Raw genomic sequence first — 19,241 nt, 5'->3', positions numbered from 1 at the left:
TTCAAATGAGACTGCGGCAGTGCTATCTGCTGACTTGAAGCAATGCACAATTTTGTAATAATAGCGATTCGTTTAAGTCACCCAGGAAACGCATAATGATGACATTATTGTGCACAGCAGCCTGTTAGCTTAAACCACAGAGGCTCTCGGCATGGCCTACATTCTTCCTCTCTCCAGCTCCTTACATCTAATGAACTAAAAACAAAGTCTGCCATTAAATCTCCACTTGGATAATTGGCAATTTAATTTTTATCCACAATATCACAACACACCCAACAGAGGACGTGGAAGATCAGAAGCCATGTTTGAATTTAACATTAACAAACCCTATCTTTATTGTTACTATTCTACATAACTATACTTCCAAAAAACAACACACATTTTACTCAAATATACACTCGAGGCTAGGGGTGAGTCAGAAATATGGATTTGGTGATATATCGTGCAACATGATAATTGATACGAAGCGGCAAATATCACTATTAAACAAATTAAGCTTCCAATTAAACAGTTTCTGCCAGTTTCACTCGCCACGTCCCACTACTTCCTGTCTCCTCATGGTGGCGCCGCTCAAATGAATGAGGGGAAACTTGGGTGGAAGTTACTTGACTGAAGAAGAGGGAGTTTACAGCAGGGTAATGTGGGGAAAGCTACGTTAAGAGATGCTCCATCCACAGTCAATACACAGACTTTATGCATGTTGTTCTCTATGTTGTGAATAAATAGAAAAATCATGCCATTTTTACTTTTCATGGTCATTTTGTTTTCTTCAGTTAGACAAATATCGTGATGTATCGCTGTATGACTGCCTTGCAATATATTGATTATCAAAGAAGTGTATTGTGATATTATTGGTATTGTGGACCATGTATCGTATCATATCCTGTGATTGCCAACCCTTACTCAAGCACACTTGTTCAATGACTTGGTGACACAAATAACTCATCAGCCAAGTGTGAGTGTAGACATAACCAAGACGACCTTGTCCCAAGATCAAATTGAGCATCAGAATGTGGAATAAAGGTGATTTAAGGGACTTTGAACATGGCATGGTTGACGGGGTTGCTGCGAGTATTTTCAGAAACTGCTGATCTACTGGCATTTTTCAGGGACAACTACTGTATCCCCAGGGTTTACAGAGAATGGCTTGGACAAAAAGAGGAAAATATCCAGGAAGTTGCAGTAAGTTCTCTGGGTGAAAACGCCAGAGGTCTGAGGAGAATGTTCAGACTGAAGAAGAAGACCGCTGAAGGAATCCCACTTGGAATAACTATTACTTCATCACTTCCCTTGATAAGATATTAATCATTTGGTGTATTTTTAATAATTAAAACAAGCTCTTTATTTTTCTTCTGGTTCCTTTGATCCAAATAACAAAAACTGAATAATGATGGTTTGAGGCCACATGGCAGTTCGACCAAGTTCGATCTGCGAGTTTTTTTTCCTCGTTCTCCGGTTTCCTCTCACAGTCCAAAAACATGTAGAAGTTAAAAGGACATTTTCGGACACTCATTTCACGATAATTTATGGCAGCTGCTTTGACAACGTTTTGTGTCGTTGTTTTATTGTCTAACTCCAAGAAATACCAGACAGATTAACAGCTTTTGAGTGTTTTTTTGGACGGCAGACTGAACAAAAACGAGACCCGACACATTTCTGTCATTTAACGCGTCAATCAATTAATCAGAAATAATTGGCTGATTACAAGAGAAAGAAAACAGTAATTAGTTCCAGCTCCACTGCCATTAAAATTAATCTTCAGGCCATGAGCTGTCAAGAGAGCTATTCAGAAGTGTATAAGAAAATGATTTTGGCAACTGCTGCAACAGTCGTGATCGTAATTAAAGCATTCAAATGGCAGGTGCTCTAGTTCTGTCCTACAGTGTGTATATAATATAGGCAGTTTTACATTTAATCAATACAGTGATCTTTATACATATAGATTGTGTTGAATGAATCAATAAATCTCGATTTATTTATCCAAATGTTTACATTTTACTTTTAGTTGATACCGCAGTGCAGACATAAATCGTACTACATATTTAGACTCTGAAATTGGCGATTTATTTATATGAAAAATAAAAAAAAGAAGAGAATAACCTTCTAAAGTTTTCAGTTAGTTATATTTTACCAGATAAAAGAAAAAATAAAATAGGAAACAAAATGGCATTAATTATTAGCCATCAGCTGCCCCGATTTTTTAATAAATTGGCATTGGCATCGACCATAAAAAACCTGTAAAACCTAGAATAGGCTCTTTGTGATACAAGAGAGTATAACGTTGCAGTAAACAGGAGTATGTATATGCAACTGATCACAATAGAGTTATTTATAATAGAGTATTTTCAAAAAGGATTAATCAGTCGATTATTTTCTCAATTAATCAAGTAATAGTTTGATCCAGAAAATCTCCAAAATTTTGAAAAAACATTTTTTTTGGAATAAATATATATATATATATATATCTTCAAACCTGGAAATAATGATGTTGTCAAACGTCTTGTTTGGTCCACAAACCAAAATGATTCAGTTTTTATGATTTATTTGTTATATGGAACAAAGAAACCAGAAAATATTCACATTTAAGAAGTTGAAAGTGTTCAAAATGTGTTCAAAAGTTCAAAATGTTTTGATATTCATTTATCAAAACAGTTGACAATTCATTTAGTAATTGATTAATAATTGATTAATGGAATAATTGTTTCAGACCACAACAACGAGGACAAATTCCGTTTTTGTGACTTGCTCCAGAGCTATAGTTGTCTTTGAGAGTACAGAAGGAATTATAACTTTTTTTTAAAAAGGTTGTACCTTAACAAAATATATGCAAAATGAATTTGTGATGGAAAAGATGTTTTTTATGACTTTCAGAGAAACGCGAAATGGAACTAAATTGCAAAATAACAACCGCTCCAGACTGAGTATGAGGAGCAAAGTGAGGGAAGCACAAAATATTTTATTTTCCATATCACACAAAACTAGTCCTCTACATAATAGTCCTTAATTTCACCAAAATCCCCTCAGAATAGTCTCAGTCTAATTAGGTGCACTTGTACACTTATGTGTGTTGGGGTTGGTAAGTGGCGCTTTTAATTGCTGAACTTGATGATGTGCCTTTTCCCACCACTTAACTACTGAGCACCTGATGCATATGCAACCACCGCAAAAGCAATTTGACTGCAAATTAACTGTAGTGATGAGTTCATGATGTGGGTGCAAATGCTCCTATTTTGGATGAGCTCCGCTTCACAGTTTCACCCTTTTTAAAGAGGAAGGTAAATAGCCATAAATGTAATCACTTTTAGAAGAACTTCCTCATTCCACGTATCTGCAATAAAGTGACTCCTCCCACTGTGTCACGCTGGTGGAACGTCAGATCTCATATTTGACCTCTGAACTCTTTTTATTTCATTTAAAAGCTTTTTTTTATGTATATATATATATTCTGACAACATACTAATTTATTAATGACTTTAAGTAGATTGATCTATGTAGCATTTATCTGGAATATGGCTTTAAAATTTGGCATTATATTGTCGTCCTTCCTGGTCAAATACAATAATCGATGTGCCAGGGCAAATATTGACATTTTAATTAAAATTAAGGCCTATTATTACGTTTCCTCTTGGTGGCGCAGCTCAAAGGGAAATTTGGGGCAGAAGTTACCTGGCCAAATATGAGGGAGTTTACATCGGGATAATGGTGGAAAAAGCTACATTAAGAGATCATTAAGAGCCCCATCCAAGTTCAATACATAGACTTTTATGGTGAATAAACAGAGAAATCCTGCACATTTAACTTTTCACTGATGTTTTTTTGTTATTCAGTGCGACAGATATCATGCTCTACCACTATGATTGTTTTGCAATACATCGATTATCACAGAATTATTGTATTGTGATATTATTGGTATTGTGCACCATGTATCACGTATCGCATTTTATTAGAGCTGCAACTAAAGATTATTTTCATAATCGGTTAATCTGTCCATTATTTACACGATTAATTGCTTGGTCCATAAAATGTCAGAAAACATTAAAAAATGTTGATCGGTGTTTGTCAAACCTGGAAATTATAAGGTTATTGAATTAATCATTTTGGTTTGTGGACAAAACAAGACAATTTTGAATGATTTCTTTGTTAAGTGGCACAAAGAAACCAGAAAACCTTCACGTTTAAGTACCTGAAACAATCAAAAATCTTGTTTTAATTATGAAAAAAGCTTCAAATCGATTATCAAAATTCCCAATAAACTGCTGAATTTTACACCAGTGCCTTAAAGGTTTTGAGGTTTTCACTTACAAGTCTGTGAGCTGCACATCTTTTAATAAGTTATTAAAGGTTCAGGGGGTTTTGGTGGTAAGAGCTCTGTCTGGGCTGCAGGGAAGAACATCTGTGTCATAATCGCAACCACATAGAATAAAGTAGACGTTTTTATAGGTTGGTCAGTCGGTCGGCGGTTGTGTTTTACAGCATTTGGAATCTGTACTTTTGCATTACTGCCTTCTTCGTGTAGATTTAATCATCCATTACTTCATCCCTTCCCCTTTCTATGGATTCTGGATTCCTCTATGCAACTCCACCTCTCGTTGTAGGCTCTTTAACAGCAAACTGTAGGTGAAGTATGCTTGTAAGGTAACAGAGTAAATGAGGTTAAGTAAAGGCCAATCTGGCCCTAGAGGCCGACTCGCTGTGGGCTGAACATCACTGACCCAGATTATTAACCACCGCAGCAGCAGCGATACTAATAAAAACACCCATGTTTTCTATAGCCTGCCTGTCTGTCTGTGTGTGAAATGATTCCATCTGTCAGTCTAAGCTAAGGTGTGAGAGCACACACTTGTACACACACACACACACGAGTTACACAACATGTATGTAAATAGACAAGAGCACATGTGTTAGTCCGGGAGCTGGGGCCAAGGTGTCTGCTGCACAAAGAAACTCCACCCAGCATTAAGGGCTCAAGGATGGTTTGATGGAGACATGAGAAGAGCGAGCGTCGTCACGGTGGCACAAAAGTTAAAGCATTGCACAAAAGCAGCGGTCCAGCACTTTCATATACGAGGCCTTTAAAACTCACACACCATTGTGTGTTCAGTACAAAGTCTGAAAAGACCTTCCTTCCTTACTTCCTTTGCAGAACTAATAGTTTGCTTATCGTGAGGCTAATTTATCAACGTGTGTACACACAGTATGTACGTATGTATCAGGCAGGTTGATTGCAAAGAACTGCCTCTTAGAAGAAAAAAGAAAAAAGAATAAAAAAGGAAGGCCAGGGCAGAGGTTAATCTGAGGCAGTGCGTGGAAAATGGAACAAATAACTATGTCCTGTGAGTTATTTGAAATGATTCAGTCGGTAAGTAGCCTCAAGTTTATTATCAGTTCAGGGTTTGCAAAAATGGAAAAAAAAATTTCCTCAAGGCACACAGTTGTTAAAACAAAACTCACAGGAAGGCCACAGGAAGAGGAGACATGTATATATACACACATATATATATATATACATACATATATATATATATATGTATCATATACATCATATATATATTGGTTGATTATTTTGTACTTCCAAAAAAAAAAAAAAGATTCTTTTTTAATAATTTCTTTGTTCTCTGGAGCAAAGAAATCAAAAAATATTCACATTTAAGAAACTGAAAAAATGTTTGTCGATTACTTTAGGGATGGAGTAATAATCGAATAACTGTTGCAGCCCTATAGAACTGGATAATACAATTTCTCATTTAGCTGTAGGTTATTCAAAATCAACAAAATATGATGCGTATCATCACATCTTAGTCAAAATAACTGGATCAAATCAGAAAATCCTATGCATTCAAAAGACCCTGCATATCAAATAATTGCATCACAAAAAAAGTATTATAAATATAATAATAAACAATAGCAGTGCTTGAACTGAGTCGTGTTGTGGGTTATTTATTTCTCCTCTATGGGAGCAGAATATTTGACTCGAAGTTGGAGTTTCATGATTTTTAAATGGCTGGTTTACAGCTCGCTGGTAAAAGAAATCACCACATATGTGTTGTAAACAGCTTAAGTGTTAATTGACAGAATCGGACCAATATCGTTATCGGTAGACACTCGCTGATGTGGTGTTGGTATTAAATATGACATGATAGAAGTGAGAGAAACCTGCAATGTCAAAGAACTGCAGCCAAGTTATCGCATTCATGTCGTGAAAAAGTCATGAATGAATTTGAGCGTTTTCAGGTTTCCTTGCTCCATATGACAAAGAAATGACTCAAACTGATATAAGATATACTGTAAATATAAAGATACGAATTAAGCAAAATAAATAAAAACATAACATTTTAAAGATAATACTATCCCTATTTCCTGGGCTTTTTGCCCCATAAAACAAATAAATCAATATTAGAACATTTGAGAACATCAGTTTTTTTTTTCCAGTTTGGGAAACACTGATCAATATTTTCTGATATTTTAAGGACCAAACAACTCATCTATTGTGAAAATAACTGTGAGTTGCAGCCCTAAACTGGAGTCTGACTTTAAAAGTTTCATCGCAAATCAAAGTGCAATCACAATACATGTGATAACTGCTCCTGGTCTCTTTTTTCTATCTCTACCTCACCTCTCCTCTGTCCCCTATTTTTCCTTTCACCACAACCGGTCGAGGCAGGTGGCCATACATCTTTGAGTGTGGTTCTGTCAGAGATTTCATCTGTTCTGATGCCTAGCACTTACTCAGTGTGTGAATTGATGGCTTTCTCTCCTCTCTATAACGTCTATAATGTACAGAGCCTTAAGATAAAGCATGTTGTGATTCAGCGTTGTACAAATGTAATTGAATTTAATTAAATTGAATGTCAAGTCAATATTTTAACCAAATGGTTGAACCCTAATATGTTTCTCTTTGCTTGATATGTGTGATAAAAAAGAGAAGGAATATGTTAGAGGGTAGAAAAAAAAAAAGGCTGCATACAAATCCCCAGAGATACTGTACCTACTCCCAGGGGAGTGTCTCACAGAAGACTGAGTAGGAGGCACCAAGTCTGTGGCTTCTGTCAAACATTAACCTACACACTAAATCCTTTTCTGTTCAGGATCAAACATTCAAACAATCAAACGCGGCTTTGTACGAACCAAACCTTCCCACTGAGAGCTCTCAGCAGCACAGAATCAAAGCAGTAGCCTTGGGCTTGGCAAACACTGGTGGCAGTATGCATATTCATAGTGGAGATGGCCGACGTGATAAAGCTCGACTGCTCAGTTCCTCCACTCACATTGTCGGACACTTCCATAACAGCTGGCAACAAGTAGATATTATGGCACTTTTCAGCATGCATGAGTGATCTGAGGCAAAGAGACAGCTCGCCCTGCTCAGCTCTCCACACGGCAACGAGTGTGTAACCGCTTTATGTGCGACATTGTCTAGGCATGTGTGTGTGTGCATGCGTGAGTGCTAATGCTGTGTTACAGGGACCATGCTGACGTCTACTGCTCATTTAAATCAAAGGGAAGTGCAGCCGCTCACTTAACAGTGTCAAATAGCTTCATGGATATCTGCCAGGTTTCTCTACTTTGGACTCCTGCCAGCATTTATGCGAGATAAAAGGCTGTTAGACGCATGGAAGCGCAGTAACCTAAACAGTGAGAATAAACTTTGGCAGCATTAGAAATGGATACAGAGAGAGTGAGGAAAACTTCCTCCTTTCCTTGAGGCCTATCCTCCTAAATATTCACATATAAGAAGCTGAAAAATCTGAAAACTTGTTTTGATTATTAAAACGGTTACTGATTAATCAAATAATCGTTGCAGCCTAACATTCACGCATCGTCGTCATATCGACGTACGCGCGCTCACTTGAATGTTGAATGTCATTTTAATGATGGGCTAAAGCTGTGTAGTTGAAACTAAGAAGCAACATTTCCTTCATTTTATTATTTACAAGTGTTCTTTTCCTTCCATATCTTCAGGGGGAGAAAAAAACTCCTTTAATCACATTTTTGGGGGATCTTATTTGACATTTTAGAGCTGAAACACTCTTCCAAAACTTAACTTCTCCCAAAAGACTGAATAATTAATCAACAACTATGACATCAATCATGAAAAATAGCCATATTACTATTTTTTTAAGCATCAAAAATGATTTAACACAAAAGGAAAACCTCTCGAAAGGTATTTGAGAATCGGTTTTCTACAAAACAAAGTACAATAAACCAATGATCAAAATAGCTGAGGATTCCATTAAACGAATACTCGTTGCAGCCCTACGTCAATTCCAACTTGAAAGAATCCACAATGGCAGTCCATTTGGCAGAGTTGACTGAAAGGAAGTGTGTCATTCAGCCTTTGTTGTTAAATCTGTTTTGTCAGAGTATTAAGTGCTCGACAGAAGAAGACAATAATGAGACATGGTTCAACTTTGTTTTCTGAAACTGCTTCCTGTTAGCGGGCAGATTCCACCAGTTTAGTGAGCTATTAATCCTCCCTTTTTAATTGACATGATTATGGATAAAACTGAAGGTGAAGTAAGAAAAAAGAAAACGTTCCCATGCTCCCAGGAAGGATATGAGTGCAGGTTTACAAACTGGTCCTTTTGGCCCCATTAAGAACTGGTATTAACATCTGTCCTGAGAGATCAGTTGCACAGTCTTAGTTCATATGTTCACACATGTATTAAAATGCGTCTCCTGTGACCACTTGTGAGCAGATCTCACCCCCCCCACACACACACACACACACACTGTACGATGATCTACATTCACACGCCACTTTATTAGGTACACTTGTTCAACTGCTATCAAATGAAATCCAGCTGTAAAACTAGATAACGTCCAGTGAGTGACAGTCCTTTGGACAAAAACTGTTGCTTTGTTGATGCCAGAGGTCAGAAGAGAACTGGATTCAAATAACCACCCGTTACCACCAAAGTATACAGAGAGACGAGCATCTATGGACACATAACATGTCAAACCTTGAAGAAGATGAGCTACAGCAGCAACAAACTACACCAGGTGCCAATCCTGACACTGTATTATGTCTTCTATGACCTCATATAGCACAAATGGAACCAATAAAGAAATGCACGGCTGTCTTTTATGTTTGAAAAAAAACGCATTATGTTGTTAAGAATCTGACAGTATAGACTTTTTAACTATAACAGAGCGGCGATGACAAATAAATCAAGATATAAGCCCTGACAAGTGTAAAAATACTTTTGAATCAGTGTGAAACTGATGTCTATGTCGTCTTCATTCACCTTGGAAAGGCATTTACTTTCATTACATGCATCTAAAAACACCTCTGTTTAGTGAATTCATCTGAAGACGCTTTAGGGAGGCATTTGGGTGTGTTCATTACAGAACTTTAAATTTGCCAAATTTCCTTATTAATCTATAAAACACAGAGCATTTAGGCGGCTTTTTTCTATTACTATGTTAAAAAATGTATATACAGAGGCACTATATCCCTTTTTTCAGCACAATCTGTCATACAAATGTTACATCATAAGGTGCATTAAAGGTGACATAGAATGCTTGTATCACACATATATGTTAGTTATGGAGGTCTACTTACATATATTAACTTGTTTTCATGGTTAAAAACCTCCTAATCGCTGCAAACGAGCCGATCAAAATATCTCCTCACTGACGCTCTCGTCAGCCGAGCTGTTTCCGACCAAAACCACACCCCTAGAATGTGGACTGTGTTGTGATTGGCCAGCCAACGAGAGCTTTCCCACTGTCCTGTGATTGGCCAGGTACCTGGAAGTGATGTAATAGATAGGCCAGCTCTCAGATACACAGCTCCCCCTCTGGCACGGTGGATGCTCTGCATCTCAGCAGCTACAACGAGAGTAGTTCTTCTTCTTCTGCGGTTGAATGTACGCAACCGGATGTGCCCGGACTAGTGCCCGCACCAGGAGGCGCTACGCTGGTGAGAGGAGTGGTGAGGATTTCTGATGACGACATCAAATTAAGGAAGTGCCGATCCGCTTTGCAGAGCCCAGGAAAACAATACAACACTATTTTCTCAGCAGTGGCTGAAATGTTTGTTCTGAAACTTTAGGGTTTCATAAACGAGGTAATGACGCAGATACACACACACAAACGCAGCGTTAATTGGAGCTTCCGGTCTATGTGGGCTTAATAATAAAAAATAATAAAATAACTAGTACTAAAATTATTTTGGTCACCTCAAAGTGCATAAAAAAGTGCACAGTATTAGCATTTGTTTCTCTTTGAAATAAGACAAACATACGTCATATATGACCCACAAACACAGTGAAAAGTGTTTCTCCAGTTATTTCTGGTGGAGCCACAGGATTGGTTATGGGCCGCCATTTGAATAGACTGGGGTTAAAGGCTAAACAATAACATAAACTGTATCTTTGTGCAATTAACTGACTTAAATTCATTTCTTATGACATCATCAGTTGCCCCGTGTCCACACAGTGTAAAGCCTAGCGAGCAGACCAAATACTCCAGCAGCAGCAGCAGCAGCAGGTCAAAGTCCAGGGAAATCCATGGTACCACTACTACTACAAACAAAAACAGCTCATAACAAACCAGAGGGCCTGATGCCACACTACAGTGCTGCCCAGCCAGAACCACAGGGGCCCTGCCTCAGACCAGCAGCCCTACACTGCCATGCAGCATCAGCAAGCTTGTAAAACAAGCTGTTAAACTTTATCTGCATCATAACCATTGCGATAATGCACCACAGATGCTAGGATTTAAAATAAAATAAAAAATGCTGATTTCCCACTAGGTTCTTTTTTTTTCTAGATTTAAGCCTATACTCTTTGTTTTTATGTGTTTAGATAATCTGTCTGCTGCCATAACACATTGATTTATAGGAATATATTCGTAAAATAAATAAAACAGAAACTTGGACGCCACATCATTGTTTAGTAAAAAAAAAAAAATGAGCTGACACATTTGAGGAAGCTCTCACATCGTGAGCCTGGATACCGAAAGTGTACATACTTCACTACATCCTGTCAGCCTGCACATTTGCAGAGCCATTAGCATTTAAATATGCAGGAGCTGTGCTCCTTTTCGAGAATGCCATTTTTACTCTGCTGCAAGGAGAGTTGTCATAAACAACTTCTTTTTATCCAAGGACCTTTTCAAATGTCAGGGCCAATCAAACACAACACGACAGGTCTCTGAGTGAGGGGAAAAAATACAGCTCAGGGGGCAGAGAAGAAAAGCCGGACTTATCATGCATATTCATGTGGTTGGGAAGGTTCAATGACTGCCTTCTCGCAGAATTGTGAGCAGTGGCAAAAAAAAAAAAGAGACAGCTTTTAACTCGTTTCTCCGCCGCACCATGTCCAAATGTCAGTGTCACAGACACACAATGGGCGAAAGCTCTCTCTGTGCCTACAAGCGATTCCCAGAACTACAATCATTCTGTCCTTTTCCCCGTCAGCAGATTTGGGCCCCGAAAAGTTTTCTCTGTGAAGTGGTGCTCAGCAGAATGGCAAACAAACAGAGCCAATCTCTCCACTGGCAGAGGCTCACTTCAGCACTTCAGACGTCTATTTCAGTTTACAACTTGCCTAACATCAGCAGGATGGATCCTCCTGACACAAGTCTATGTCAGCTGCACTGGAACAGCAACTATGCCAACACACACACACACAATGGAGCCCTTCCCCCTCCTCCTCCTCCTCATGCCACCACCCTCCTGAGACCGGAGAGAGTGAGAGGATAAAAAATAGGAAATAAAACACAATACACTGTTGCCTGTACTTTCTTTGTGTTTCAGGAAACTTCACCAGCTCACACAGACAGACCTACATGCCTCACTGCTTCCGGATCTCTCTCTCTCTCTCTCTCTCTCTCTCTCTCTCTCTCTGTCTCTCTGTCTCTCTCTCTATCCGCTTCTGCCCTTCTCATCGCTTCACTTCCTGCCACTTTTCATTAGTTGCTGTCTTTTCTCCTCCCTGGCTCCAGTAAGGCACAGCTATCCAGGAAGACATTATTAGCTGTCAGCATTAACAATCATCGTAGCAGCCACGGCGGCAGCAGCAGCAGCAGGTTTCATAACAATACTCTCAGAGAACCTCGTTTCACTCTCACTCTCGAGGAGCAGGCGGTCGGGACTCGGGACGGCCTGCTGTGTGCAGATGGTGCTTTGTCTCTGCTAGATTCAAGACACAAATCACACATGTGCATCAATCCACACCACGCACAAGTTGGAAGAGTTTGCCACTAGTCATTCCAATTAATCCTCGATGGTTTGCAAGGGAGTTAGAATAGCAGGTGTTTTAAAGTTCTGGTTCGTCGTTTCCCCAAACTGTTGGCAAACACATGAAGACACATTTTTCCATGTTGGAAAGACAGCACACTGGTTTAAATCCATGTTAAATGTCCAAACTGCATCCCCACTCTTTCTATCCCTGGCATAATGTCCACCAAATACACTACACTCAAGAGCAATTACGACTTCTTCGGAGGGAAATGGGCAGCCATTAAGGAGGAGTGGGGGAATTCACAGTGTGGTGGTTTACACCAGGTGGGAGGCTGTTAGGCGGCCAAGTCGTGTGAGCAAACTCCCGTGGTCATAAATACAGGGAACCATAAACATTCTCCACTGTCTGCCAGGAGCTGTCCTCCGATAAAATAACGGCCTTAATATTTCAGAGAATCGTGTGCATTATTATTGTTCAAAATCCATGAATCTGTCAAATATTTTCCCAATTAATCAAGTACTTGTTTGGTCCAGAAAATGTCAGAAAATGTCAGATTGGTGTTTCCCAAATTTGGGAATGATGAGCTTGTTTTGTCCACAAACTAAAAAGGAATCCGTTTGAATGATTGCTTTGTCAAATGGAGCAAATAAACCAGAAAATATTCACATTTAAGATGCGGAAAAATCAGAAAACTGGTTTTAATTACTAAAAAAAAAAAAATGATCAAAATAGTGACAATTCGACACATCGACATATGCACACTCACTATACTGTCGAGCAGAGTAATTTTAATGATGGGCAGCAGCTGCGTGGATGAAATCAAGAAGCTAAATGGAATGCAACCGTCACTCTTTTCATTATTTACAAGTGTGCTTGTGTCCTTCTGCGATGTGTTCAAGTGTCTTCAGTGTGGAAATTGTACATTTGGGGATTTTATTCTACATGTTAGAGCTGAAACTTCACTCCTTCCAAAGGACTGAATGATTAATCCACCACTGCTATGTAAATTATGGAAAAATAGCAAAAATGATTAGCGTTGAAAATGCTTTAACACGAAGAGAAAAACTCTCAAAGATCTCTGTATACGCAGGCCATCACAAAACAATACACAGAATACACACAATGAGTAGCTACAGTGTGATTCTCTTTCTTTTTTTTTTAATACACGATTGTCTCCATTAAATTGTGTAATGCTTTCAAACAGAGCAGTGGACTATAATTTGCTTGTTTCCCAGCTCTGCTGTGCCAGCTGAACTGGGAGCAACAATTAAATTCATTATTTTGAATTGGCAGAGCTTGCGAACAAGCCCCGTATGGGATGCCAATGTGGCAGGAGCGAGCTGCAGCAAAAAACAGCTGTGAAAGCATGAAAAACGACTTTGGCTGCACTTCAGCGCGGAACAACTGGACGCTATGTATTTCCCCCATACTGTATACAGTATATCATATCGGTGGCAGACAAGAGTGTGCGTGCATCTGCTCGTGCTCGCAAAAAACACGGAGAGACTCCCGAGCTCCAGACACTTTTCCTTCACAGCCGCAAACAGCAGAGACACAACAGAGCGTGCTTTAAAAAGGATGAGAAACAGGTGCTGGAAAACTGGAGAGGCACATTTTCACAGCACAAACACACACAAGATGTTTAAGTGCCTCTGCACTGAGACAAAACTACAGCTAGTGAGCGTGAGATACAGTGGGTTAATGATTAAACTTCATCACTGTAATGTCTCTGAAGTGCATTTCTCAGATTGCAAAGTGGAAAAAAAAAACATATAGAATAAAGTGCAAAGTACATAAAGATTATGTGTGTACTGAACGTGGATGGAGCATCTCTTATACGCCATTATCCTGCTGTAAACTCCCTCTTCTTTGGCTAGGCAACTTTCCCCCCAATTTTACCCTCATTCATTGGCGTATCGATTATCGTACTGCACAAGGAAGGATGACTATATATTTTAAATCACCCATAATTTGTAGGCTGGAATTTGTAGCCTTTTTCCATCTGGAAACTCTCTGTGAAGCAAAACTATCAGGCAGGGAAAGAAGCATTTATTTTCACTTCTAAAATCGTTCATCTTTTCCCATGTTTTCAATCATACTAGAAAAAAATCTAGTATGATTGAAAACATGGGAAAAGTCTTTTGAAAAATCAAAAGAATTGTCAACTATTTTGAAAATCAATGATTCGGTTTTAGACTTTGTTAATAATTAAGCTTATTCAGTGTGAATATTTTCTTGTACGTTTGTTCCATTTGACAAAGAAATCTTTAAAACTGAAACATTTAGGTTTGAGGAAAAAACAAGACAGTTAAGAACATCATCATTTCCAGGTTTTGGAAACACCAATCAACATTTTTCAACATTTTCTGTCATGTTATGGCCCAAACAAATACTCGATTCATCAAGAAAACACTCGTCACTTGCAGCTTTACTTGTATTGTAAAAGTGATACACTACACTACAAATTCTCCGTTGTCATTCCGAGTCCTCGATGCCGCGTGATTCCTCTGATTGTACGTTACTGGGGCCTCTTCCCTTGCAGGAAAGACACAGAGCAATTTCACACTCATTACCTCCTCTCCACAAAGCATAGCATGATCACATGACGGCAAAATCCTCTCATACACACTCCTATGGGAACTTTTAGAAGCCGTTATTGGCCTGGCCATTACGGAAATTCTCAGAAGAGTTCACAAGAGCTATTTCAGCATCGTCCAAATGACTGTGTTAAATGGAGTATTAGGCTCTGAGAATATGATTAACCAATTGTAATTGCTTTGCTTCTGTGACTTCAAAACCGGCAGTCAATGCAAGACTCTTGATTATTATTATTTTTCTTCCCCCCCTGTTGCTTTGCTTCTAGCTCGTCCTTATTCACCGCGTAATCTCAGAAACAAGAAGCAAGAGGACACGACAGCAAGCTGTCTCGGAATAAACATAACGTGGGCTGCCCCGGTCCAAAGACAACCACATACCAAATGGCAGAGTGAGAGACAGACAACACCTGTGCTTTCAGAAACAACCACCATCTCTCGCTGCCTCGCCGCACTTGCCTCGCCGCGACACGGCAGGAACGCGCACATACACAAATGAGTCCCGACGCCAGATCAGCCGTGTACATCAGTGCGCTCTACAAGCACAAATCATGTTCGTAATCACAGTACACCGACTCCTTCCAGTCACAGGGGAATATCTGCTGAGGGGAAAACGACACTCCTGATATGCAACACAAACATACGAGCGCACACGGCAACACCGCCGTCAAGCTTAGGCAGCAACGAATCATATCATAAATATTAGAGCGTTTCCCTCCTAAGTGACAAATCAAAAGGCCTAATAGGAGCTGCCATGAGCATTGTGATGCTGCCTGTGATGCGTTTGCCTTGGGGAGGCCACGCTTTCACATCTGAAAACAAGCGGGTCTATGCAGACGTGAGAGGAAGTTCAACCCCCAGCAGACTAGTTGAAGGTGGCAGATCAAGGGGAGGGATATGGAGAGCAAGCAAGCAAGCAAATGGGTAGGGAGGGAGGTGGGGAGGGTGTTGTAGCAAGAACAACCCCCACAACACCAGGAAATCCCGGTGAACAGAGATAAACTGATGAGTACAGTGTCGCTTGCATCACCATGTAACTGATATAAATGTGGGGGGGACAGACACCCGGTATGTTGCCATGGACATGCATGTTTCATTAGACTTCTGTCCTCAGAAACAAACACTAATCTATTAATTGAATGATGTGTGTTTTGCCTCTGTGATACTGTCTGACCGCTTTCAGCTTAGTATGGTTTAGCCGGAAGCATGACTGGGCTTTTCCTTGGAAATTACTAAAATAATCGGCAACTATTTTGTCCTTTTTTTTCTCTGATTTTTCAGCTTCCTAAATGTAAATATGTTTTGGTTTCTTTACTCCTTATAACAAAGATATCATTAAAAAACTGAATAATTATGGTTTGTGGGCATGACAGGACATTGGAGAACCTTGCTATTTCCATTTTCCAATATTTTCTGACATTTTATGGACAAAAAAGGAGGTAGGAACTGTGGAGCATGCAAAGAGCACCCAGACCAGTTTGAGTCTGACTGACTGTATACATGTACTAGTAATTCTACTCTTTGACTTTCCGTAAGTCTAAAATGCCCATGTGCATTTTAAAAGTCTGGTTTTTAGTCGGAACAACACAACAGTTCTGCTTTTCTACTCTCTCAGATTAAAAGCAGAGTGCAGGAGGTGATCAGATGTTCCAATAAACGTGGCGTTTCAGATGCAAACATTTGCCTCTGGAAGGGTGCGGGCCATGGCCTGTATGTCCTTAACAAAAGACTTTTTCACTGCGGGGCAGGCTCTCCACTCTTTTTAAGGCTCCTATGTCTGCTGTGACAATGCCCGGGGGGGGTGAGCAGATGTCCGTTGCCAGCAGCACATCTGCATACAGCCTCAATTCCCACCCCTCCACTGGCCAGACAATGGAGTCGCCCTCCTCCTCCTCCTCCTCTTCCTCTACTTCAAGATTTCTTCCATTGGAGCCTCTAAATGCAGTAAGAAAAAAAAGAATAGGAAAATAAAGGAGAGACGAAAGCCAGTGCCCACTCTGCCAGTCAAAAACTGTGACATGGACGGAATGTACAGGTGCGCATATGGAGGCTCGATTGGCTCGTTAATTAAGCCCTCGTTAAAAGGATAGTCCAGGTTTGTTCAAGTGCAGTTGTACACCATGAGTGCCGCTGGCACTGGCAACCAGCCGGAGACACGGACACTTAAAGTCTCACTGCGAGCACAGACACAAGTACAACAAACAGGTACAACAAACCTGTTTGCAGGTTTATCTCACCATTAGACAACATTTTCTGGGTGGAAACTTTAATTTGTGTTACTTTGTATGCACCAAAGCCCATAGACAAAGATAACGATTTTCCATTAAGGCCCACAGGAGTTGTTGATCCGCTGCTGCCTCCACCAGTAAGTTAATATGTGTTACTATGTGACTGCGGTGGTTGAAATCGAGGGTGATGGGTTTTATAAACGTTAGTTCGCAAGGCTGTCTAACCACGAAATAAAGCCACAAACATATCGTAAACTTAAGCAGACCTAGATTTAATAGGTTCTGTGGATCATCCACTGCTGCTGAGCAAATACTCAACAGCAAAAAAAGTCAGTTCAGCGAGATAAGCAAAATGTAAAGTCTGGGTCAAGTCTGGGTCAAGTTAAGTCTGGATGCGAGAGGATAAGAAAGCACAACTCCGTGAGTTTAACAAAAGCACCAGTGGCTGTTGATACACGGTCCTGTCTAATATTGCACTAATATTTGCATCTTGCACTTCCAGGTCTTCAGTCCACAAATAACCTCCTATTGTCCGCGAAAAAGTGGAAGCTGGACGGACATTGACTGATGATCTTCCTTTATGTGCTTAATCTGTTTCCAATGCATTGATTTACATTTACCCCTTTATTAAAGGTTTTCCATTTCCGCGATATTTCAACACCTTTTTCTGTTAAATGTTCTGTGTTCAGGTCTTTTTTAAGCGTGAATTAATAATGCGCATATTACAAACAAGCTAATTAAAAAACACACTTTATGTGCATACGTCTTCTTGTACTCTTTTACCACTTAAGTGAAAACTGGAGGGACATTTCAGTTCAGGCTGCAAATGATTGTTCGATTATTAGTCGACTACAAAATTAAACGGGCAATAATTTCCAATAATTCTAACAACCTTTCCAATTTTTCAGCTTCTAAAATGTGAATATTACCTGTCTTTTTTTCCAGGTTTTTATCATACGTAAATTGAAAGTGCGTATAAAACAAATAAGCTGATAGAACTTATTTGTTTATTAATCGCTCGATCATCGATTAAATCATCTTGAGTGTCTTTTCTAGTAATTATAACAACTTTTCTCCTCCTTAAATGTCTTTTTTTTTGCTCCTTAAAACAAAGAAACCATTATCATTTCCAAGTTTGGGAAACAATGGTCAACATTTTATGGCAGATTAACAGATTATGCAAATAATCTTTTAGTTGCAGCCCTAATTTCAGTCACGTGAAATCCCTGATTTATTAATTCTATTTCCAAGCTTAAAAGTGCAACAATTTCAATACTTTTTCTTTAAATTCAGATAAAGTGCTCCCACTTCAGTGTCAACTCATTACCTCACACAGCCACACTACCTCATAAACCCCCTGAACTATCCCTTTACGCCCTCAGCTTTAATTGGTTGAGGCTAAATGTGACAAGTTCAAACCGGATTTAATTGGTTTTACCACAAAAAAAAACCACCACCACCAAAGAGATGTTGCAACTGCACTGGCACCAAAACTTTTGTACGAACTCTGTTTTTAAGTGTATTTCAGAATAATTTACGCCTCCAAATGCATACAGACACTTGTAGTGTTGCCAATATTGACTTAATTAATCTTGAATATACATTATGAAGTGGTTATGAACTTGATAAAGGCGTATTCTCACATCACTATGAAGTGTAGTGTGGGCTAATAATGTCTGCTCCTTCCCTCCCTCCCCTCTCTCGTGTCCCTCCTTCTCTCGTGTCCCTCCTCGCTGATGGCGCAGGGACACATGGACACACACACGAGGACTCGTCTGCGTGAACACACATTTGATTTCTTCTTCTTTCTTTGACAATCTTTTGAATCCTACCTTGTCTGGACGTTTACGGGGAGTTCACTCGTCGGTTGCGGGAGCTCCGGCAGCAGCAGCAGCGGCGGCAGTAGTAGCATCGCAGGCTGCGCATTTCAAATTCGCTCGCTATCTCGGTTTTGTGAGATAACCGTCCAACCTTTTAGATGACATTAAAAAAAAACACAACAACAACAAACTTAATCCTGAACGCAGCGGGACAAGTCTCCCGGTCCCCGGTGTCGTGTCTTTTCACGGTGCGTGTAGTGTAATGTGTGTGTGTGGGGAAGTAGCCTCGCCTGCTGCTTATCCTGCTGTTTACTTACACGCTTCAAAAAAACACTCCTATTCTTTTCCTCCTGCCAGAATTGAGAGGTGTGTATCAGTTTGCTTTTCCTTTTTTTCCCTCCCTCTCTCGCA

At 39.7% G+C, this 19,241-nt stretch overlaps 1 protein-coding gene across 2 annotated transcripts in view; it reads right to left on the bottom strand.

Moving 5' to 3' along the window:
* Positions 1-19,241, bottom strand: part of ctbp2a (C-terminal binding protein 2a) — a 75,227-nt gene extending 55,986 nt beyond the window's left edge. Inside the window, exons 1-2 of one of the 2 annotated variants that reach the window (XM_044045546.1) lie at positions 19,148-19,241; positions 18,843-18,981 (exon numbers count right to left, since the gene is read on the bottom strand). The gene's annotated coding sequence lies outside the window, so the exon portion shown is untranslated. Of the gene's footprint in view, positions 1-18,842 lie in introns of both variants that reach the window. The other variant, XM_044045545.1, reaches the window with a different exon arrangement.

Source organism: Solea senegalensis, linkage group LG15 (assembly GCF_019176455.1).
Source record: "Solea senegalensis isolate Sse05_10M linkage group LG15, IFAPA_SoseM_1, whole genome shotgun sequence".
Taxonomy (NCBI): Eukaryota; Metazoa; Chordata; class Actinopteri; order Pleuronectiformes; family Soleidae; genus Solea; species Solea senegalensis.
The sequence above is the reverse complement of the archived record's forward strand: the minus strand, read 5'-3'. Positions and strand labels throughout refer to the sequence as shown.